Genomic DNA, 7932 nt, shown 5'->3' on the forward strand with positions numbered 1-7932 from the left:
TTGCATGCAGGGATTTGATGCTAGAATATAAGGGAATTTCACCTAATTGTTATGAACTTATATTTGCAAGTAGTAAAAGTCACTAGTCAAGATTGAGTTAAGCAAATTCTTGGCAGGAGTATCATGCTTTTCATAGTTACAAATGCTTCATCAATGCTTATGATTTTCACAGAACTTGATGATCTTTGAGATGTATCTCTATCCTGCTTTTCATAGTTAGGGAACTTGAGAAGAATAATTAGGTTGCGTTGCTGAGTCCAATTCAATGAACTTAGGAAAATCTGAGAGTTAATTTGTGCAATTCACAATTCATTTGTGGCATTTTCATTCATGGTTTATAGAAATAATAACTGGAAATTGATTTGTATGCATATGTTTCATGTGTGGAGAACAATCCTCTAGCTAGCCTTTCATCTATATCTTGTACAAGACCTAATTCATTTGTTGCAATTTACTTTATTTTTGTTAAAATTCATCCAAAAATTCCCCTTAGTTCTTATTTTGTGTTAGTCTAGCTTAGTTTTTAGTTTTTTTAAGTTTAATTTGTGTTGATTAGGATCCCTCCTAATCCCCAGCCTAGAATGATCCCTACTTGCTCATACTACATTCTTTTAAGTTATAGGGTTTAATTTGTGTGTTAGTTTCTACCACATCATTAAACTACTTCCTTGGACTTCAAGTGAAACAAGAAAAGGATGGCATGTTCATCTCTTAAACAAGGTATAGCATGAACTTGGTGATGAAGTTTGGCCTCGAAGGTTCAAAAGCTACTAGATCTCCCATGAGCACATGTGCCAAAATGTGCCAAAATTCATAAAAACTCAAGTGGTAAGGATGTTGATCAGACTCTATACAGAAGCATGATTGAAAGCTTACTCTACCTGACTACTAGTCGACTAAACATCACATTTTCTATTGGGGTATGTGCACGATTTCAAAGCTGTCCCAATGAGTCTCACTTACAAGCAGTCAAGAGGGTCATCCCAAGTATGTGAGTGGAACCACTGATTATAGACTTCAATATACTCATGATACCCACACAAACCTGGTTAGGTACAGTGATGTTGATTGGGTTGGGCGCATTGATGATTGAAAGAGTACCTTAGAGGGAACTTTCTATGTTGGGAACAATTTGGTTGCTTGGCATAACAAGAAGCAAAATTGTGTCTCTTTATATACTTCCGAGGCAAAATATGTGGCTGCTGGGAGTTGTTGCACTCAACTGATATGGATAAAACAAATGCTCAGCTACTACGGTATGTCTCAATCCACCTTTCTTGTTTATTGTGATAACATAAGTGCAATTGATATCTCTAAGAACCCTGTCCAACATTCGAGAACCAAAGACATTGACATTAGGCATCACTTCATTAGAGATCTAGTGGAAGCTAAGATTCTTACACTAAACTTTATGCGAACTGAAAAACAATTATTGACATATTCACTAAAGCCCTAGATAATCGAAGGTATGAAGATCTCCGACGGTCTATTGGTCTTTCTGCAACGAACTGAATTATTTGAATAGCTACGCTTCCAGGTTGTGTCTGTCTTGTCAGCATGTTCATCAGATACCTATGTTTTGTCTCTCTATTTGCTTATCTTAACTGTCATACATTCATGATATTTTTAGGATTATCCTTGGATAATTATTGACTATGATGTCAAAGGTTCTCCCTATTATCTTCATGGCCTCTGAAAAATCATTTTTCCAATCATCCAAATCTAGTGGTGTTCTTGAATTTAATGTTGCTTTGGTCCTAATTGAGTGGTAGCGACTTCACTTACTCTATAATCTAGACCATGTGTCAATTCTCTTCTTGTTATCCTCTCCCCAAAATCAAAACAAAACAAAAAAAACAAAAAACAAATGGGAAAGTGTTTTATGAAAGAGGTATCTTTAAAAGAAAGTGTATATTATCAAATGGGAAAATCCCCTCATTTAGCCTTCCATGCAATGTCATGAGTAGTGCCTCAAGATCCCCCTCCTTAGGTCATGTATGCAATTCTCTCAAATTTCAATGGTGATTCATTAAAATTTCACCTTCATTTAAATGACCTTAGCACTTCTCAAATTGGTGCCTCACTAAAAGTTTCTCACCAAAGTTGGTTTTTCCTTCAAGGCTTATGCCTTGCTTTTTGCGAGTCTTGCCCATTGTCCATATTATGTAGGAAGTGTTGTCTCTTAAGGTTAATAGATTATTAAAAGCTTGGTTAACCTTGAAAATGCTTTTGAGATTAAATGCTTGGTTCTATGATTTTAAGATGGTTATCCAACATCCTTTCTCCCATACATTGACAGATCACTGCTGGATTATGAGCTTGTGTTAATCTCATTATTAATGTTCTGTGTATGCCTTTGAAGATTTGTCCGTTGAGAACTTCATTGCATGTTTACTTTTTGTGTTCTTCAAATTACATATCTCTTGGAAGCATAGATATCCATGCTACATTGTAGTTCATTCTCATCTAGTTGTTATGTTGTTGTTTGTCTCTTGGTGTAAATCTTTACTTCTATGTGGTAATCTTGGCCAAGAATATGTTTATATTACAAGCATCATTTCTGGGGGAGTTGTCATTATGGGGGAGTTCAATTCACAATGCATGCATCTTTTTGTGTTTACTTGTTCCTAATCTATTTGTGGCTTCAATTTGCTTGGGCATATCAATATGATCTATTGCAATTTCTTTAACCGTTGTGCTCATTTGGTTCTTATCATGTGCTTGTGCAACAAATTTGACTCTTATGTGTGATTTCCACCATTTCTTTGTCTTACCATGACAAAATGTGAGAGAAAAATTTCGTTGTACTTCATATCTTGCAAACCTTTACCCATAATAAATGTCACTTGTTCTTGTCAAGAATTGTTCTTTTGCAAAAGTCGTTATTTGGTCTTCTTTTGTTGCTTGATGTTCTCTTGAGTGATGGTTTTGAGTGAAATTAGTTATAGGCTTAGGATATTTTGTCAAGGAAAGCCAAAAGGGGGAGGTTGTAAAGTCTAGCTTTAAGTGTTTTGCTTTCCTTGTCATATATTGTAATTGAACCATCACACATGCTCAATCTAGCTTTAGAATATACTCAAATTATGGGTTGTTGTTATTGGAGTGAATGTACAAGAAATGGTACATTTGAACTCAAAGGTTTGTTCATACACGTGCATTTCATATTTCTATTTGTGTTGCATTATGTCTAGTTTGATTGTCTAGTCAGTTTTGCGCGCTAACTTCTAGCTGTCTAGACACACAGATTAAGGCAACCCACATGGGCTGACTGACACCTTTCTAATGGTAGTCAGTTTCTGGCCATTGATTTGCCTAGATCTCTTTTGCAGCCGACAAGTGTCATTGGGACAAGTTGGTTGACTAAAAATCTGATTTCCTTGGGTATATTTACTTTAAGGGGAGATTGTTCTTTAGGGTTTAGAACTTAGTTTTAGAGAGAGAGAAGGAGAGTTACCTTAAAAGCTTTAAGCTTGCATCTTCTCCATTTATGAACCCTAACTACCAAACCTTCCTCATGCAATAAATACACAATCATTGTCTATTAGGGTTGCATTATTTTAAGGTTTTTCATTTAAGTCTTGGTCTGGTTTTAAGCTTTAAATTTGGTTTTAGACCAAGCTTTTGGATTCAAGTTAGATTCTTCCTTCAACTATTTGACTGGGGAATCTGACTGGTCAATTGAATCTAGATTTCATGTGTATGTCATAAAATCATATCACATCATTGATCGTGTTGATCTCGGTGCCACAAGGTGATGAGCTTAAGAGGAGCTGCCACTTCATGAAGACCGAATGAGTCCATCTCGTGTAAGGCAAGGTTGCACAAACGTAAAGCTGCTCCTTAGATAGGGATCAAGGAATTGAGCTTATGTGGTCTTTGTATGAACCTTTGTTTACACTGGTGGATTGGACTCAGTGGAGAGTCCCCGGTTTTTTAACCTAGAAGTGGGTTTTTCCAGCCAAAAAGTATCTTATGTCCAAGTTATGTTTATTGTGTCATACATCCCACATACACATACATGGTACATATATTTGTTGAATATTTAAATGGTATGTGCCCACTGTCATGCTCACTTAACAAATTAATAACTTGCAACGATCTACAACCTTGTTTAGTCCGACTTCCGAGCATTTTACTATATGTTGGGTGATGATATAATTGTTGTTTCATTGTAATTCAAACCGCACAAGTAAGGAAAGTAATCCCCTGGTTTTATGTCGAAGATGAGCCCCGGGTCATTTGCCTTTGCAGGGTTGACATGGCCTCCATCGGTTACAAAGACGTCCACGGGTTTAACCTTTGATCAACGATGGGCGTGCCTGCGATGTTTAGTACATCAGTGGTTGTCATGATGGCATATTGAATAGCAGCTGGAGACCAATCAGGGTGTGATTTCTTGATCAGAGCTGCAATGCCACTTAGGTGAGGAGTTGCCATTGAGGTACCATAAATTATGTTAAATGTTACCTTAGGATTAGGAACTATGGCATTGTCCATTAATTTAGGCCATGCTGCTAGGATGTCCAAGCCGGGTGCAATGATGTCGAGTTTCAAAATTCCAGGGCTTGGAATGATTGGTCCTCTGGATGAAAAGTGAGCGACCTTGGGAGCAAGCGTATCTCTGTAATAGTGCCATAGGTTTTGAGCTTCTCATATTTCAATTTTAGTTTTTTGTCAATGATACTTGCTCCAACTGTGAGAATCCATGGGGCCTCATTTGATAAAATTCATGGAAAGGTCCAGAATTTCTAGCTGCATAGTTGAAAAATATTCCTTTTTTAATTGCTGCAATTACACCGATTGTAATCACATCATTGTAGAACGATAATGAGAAGCCTCCAAGTGAGAGGGAGAGCACGTCCATGCCATCTTTAACAGCAGCATCAAGACCAGCTAACGTATCAGCTTCACTACAACCAGGCCCGTAGCAGACTTTGTACATTGCCAAATGAGCATAAGGTGCCATGCCTTCGGGTCTCCAAACACACTGGTGCCTTGCACAAAATTTCCAGCAGCGGTGTTAGAAGTAAGGGTCCCATGTCCATGTTAATCAAATGGTGTTCCGGTAATATTCCCTTCTTCTGCACCCAAAAAATTTTGTGCACCAATAAGCTTGTTGTTGCACATTGTTCCATTGAAGTCGCACTTGCCCTTCCATTTAGCTGGAGGAGTGGATACTCCTTCGTCACTGAATGAAGGATGATCGAGTCCAATGCCAGTATCCAAGTGCTCTATTATCATACCTTCACCATAGTTTGCTCGTTTCCATAGTCCATATCCTTGGTGTAACCCCAAGAAGTCAGGACTATGAGTAGTTAGCAAAGAAACGTTTTTCTGGGGATGAGCCGACAAAAACCCTTCTTTGGTTTCCATTGCTTTCACATCTTCTAGTGTCAGTTTAGCTGCAAATCCAGTGACCACAGTGCGGTATGTATGAACGATCCTCTGCTGGTTTGAATTTGCAATAGTTTCAGGCAAAAATGACTGATACCGTCAAAATCTGGTTCTACAGAAAATTTCGAGGAGACGGGCTTTTTGAGAAAAACAATGTAAGTTTGGAGGCTATTTTTCTCCTCTTCATACTCCACCTTGCATTTCCGTCAACAATGTCTCTGCCCTTCACATAACAGCCAATCCTGTTTTTCATGCATGTACTCGTCACATAGAGATTGACTACCACTTTGTTCGAGAACTTCTCCCCCACAGTGTCCTTCAAACTTGACACATCTCCACTCATCACCAAATCGCTAATATCTTCACCAAAGGAATTTCATGCGATCGGTTCTCTTTCCTTGCTTCCAAGCTCAATCTACACTTTCTTTCGTTTTTCTTCAGGGGGGATGACAAGAGTATTAAATCCACCTCAAATCTCTCCAACATATCTGCTGTTAAACCGTGATCCCTTCATTCTCTCCATATTGGTTTATGTAAATAATCAAGAGTTATTAGTTAGCTTTTATGCTTTATAAAGTCAACTATAGGGTTGTATATATCTTGTATCAATATGATAAACAGATTATCAAGGAATTTATTCATAATACAGAACAGCTTCTCGCTGCTATTCTCTTTCTGCCACCATCTATTTCTCTATAGCTTATGCATGTGACTAGATAGATTAATTTGATTGGATTAAATTTGGAGGATGTTCTTGCATTGTGCGTTGCCACCTGGTTTATCATTCTTGTTAAAACCTTAACGATCCATCAATAATAATGTGGGTATATGGAAGGATTAAGCATCAATAATGATGGTTATCACATGTTTCATGGCACCGTTTTCTCTTGTTTGCAAGGATTAAGCAACAAAATCTTATTAACCAAGTACATAAAGTGGCGTCACGGTCCCCATAATCCTCTAAATCCTAGGTACATATATTAAAGGTACAAAAATGTTATTCTGAAAAAGGAGTAAACCTTTTTGTCCCTATTTTGCATTCACTGTGCCATAGAAGTTAGTAATTGAAAATTTTGATCGTTATCTATGGACGAACCTGATTTGGATTGGGCAGGTTATGCTTGGGGTTGTGTGGGTGCATATGGCCTTTGGTAGAATCCCGGAGGTTGCTGCCTAAATGCGCTTTGGTGTTGGGATTGTTGAGGCTCCCTCCATTTGAAATTTGGATGATCTTTCCAACCGGGATTGTAGGTATTAGAGAAAGGATCACTCCTTGGTTGGTTTTGGCTCCCATAACCCACGGCATTGGCAGATTCCCACGCTCCGTTCTCGATCAATTGTGGGCACTTATCCGTGAGATGTCCATTCATGGAGCACACGCCACAAACAGCCATACTTTGTACCTTTGGTATTTCAACCACCTGCGAAAGAAGAGAAGTAAGATTAGCCATTTGATTTTGAAGTTCGGAAATAGCACTTACCTCATTAACTTGTTGATGCCGTGGTATGTCCCGTTGACCAACGCCTTCATATTGTTGAGCATTTAAAGCTCGGTTGGCAATGAGAGTCTTGGTAGCCATGGGTGCTTTGTCCACTAAAGCTCCCCCCGGCAACGGCGCCAAAATTTGATGCGAAAATTAACTTAACACACAAATTAAACCAACTTTTGACAATTGTAGTATATATATAAGTAAGGATCGTTCTTAAACCGGGGATTAGGAGGGATTGCTAAACACTTTAAACTGACTCAAATAGATAAAACTAACCTTTAAAACACTTAACTCAACTTAAAAGACTCAAAACAAGTTCACAAGACTCAAAATAAGCTAAAAACACTCAAAACTACCTAAAAATACAAACTGGGCAGATTTGACCCTAAACACAATTTTGGACGAATTTTGGTTCTAACTTGACTCAAAACACTTGAAAACACAATCTAAAACAGATTCTAACTAGTTAGACACTCTAAAATAAAGGGGGATTTGGTTTTGGGCGAAAATAAAGTAAACAAAATAAAAACTAGAACTAGGCAGATTTGCACGAATTTGGTGGAAATAGATGGATGATGGGCTAGCTAGGAGGTCTTTCTCCACACATGACATACTTGCATACAAAACAATCTCCAGTTGCCTTTTCAATGAATCATTAACTTCAACACCCCAAGTTAATTAGGTACGCTTAAATTAACCCTCAGATTTTCCTTAAGTCATTGAATTGAATGGAATTAGCGCATTGCAATCAAATTATTCCTCAAAAGTTCTCTACATGAAAGCGCATAATAGAGAAGCAATCAAAGATCATTAAATTCTATGAAAATCATAAGTGTTGATGAGGCATTCGTAAGTATGAAAGCGCATGATACTTATGCCAAGAATTTACTTAACATGATTGTAACTAACAACCTTTACTACTCATGTATATAAGTTCACAACAATTAGGTGAAGATCCCTTATATCCTGGCATTAAATTTATGCATGCAAATTAAGTGTGCACTCTCAACCCACATACATAAACAAGTTCTAATTCAAATAGATAAGT

At 37.7% G+C, this 7932-nt stretch overlaps 1 pseudogene; it reads right to left on the reverse strand.

Annotated features, from left to right (window-relative positions):
- Positions 1-4073: 4073 nt before the first annotated feature.
- On the reverse strand, positions 4074-5737 carry LOC137710020 (subtilisin-like protease 3 pseudogene; annotated as a pseudogene).
- Positions 5738-7932: the final 2195 nt, after the last annotated feature.

This window comes from Pyrus communis, chromosome 6 (genome assembly GCF_041283825.1).
Source record: "Pyrus communis isolate YQ-2024b chromosome 6, ASM4128382v1, whole genome shotgun sequence".
NCBI lineage: Eukaryota > Viridiplantae > Streptophyta > Magnoliopsida > Rosales > Rosaceae > Pyrus > Pyrus communis.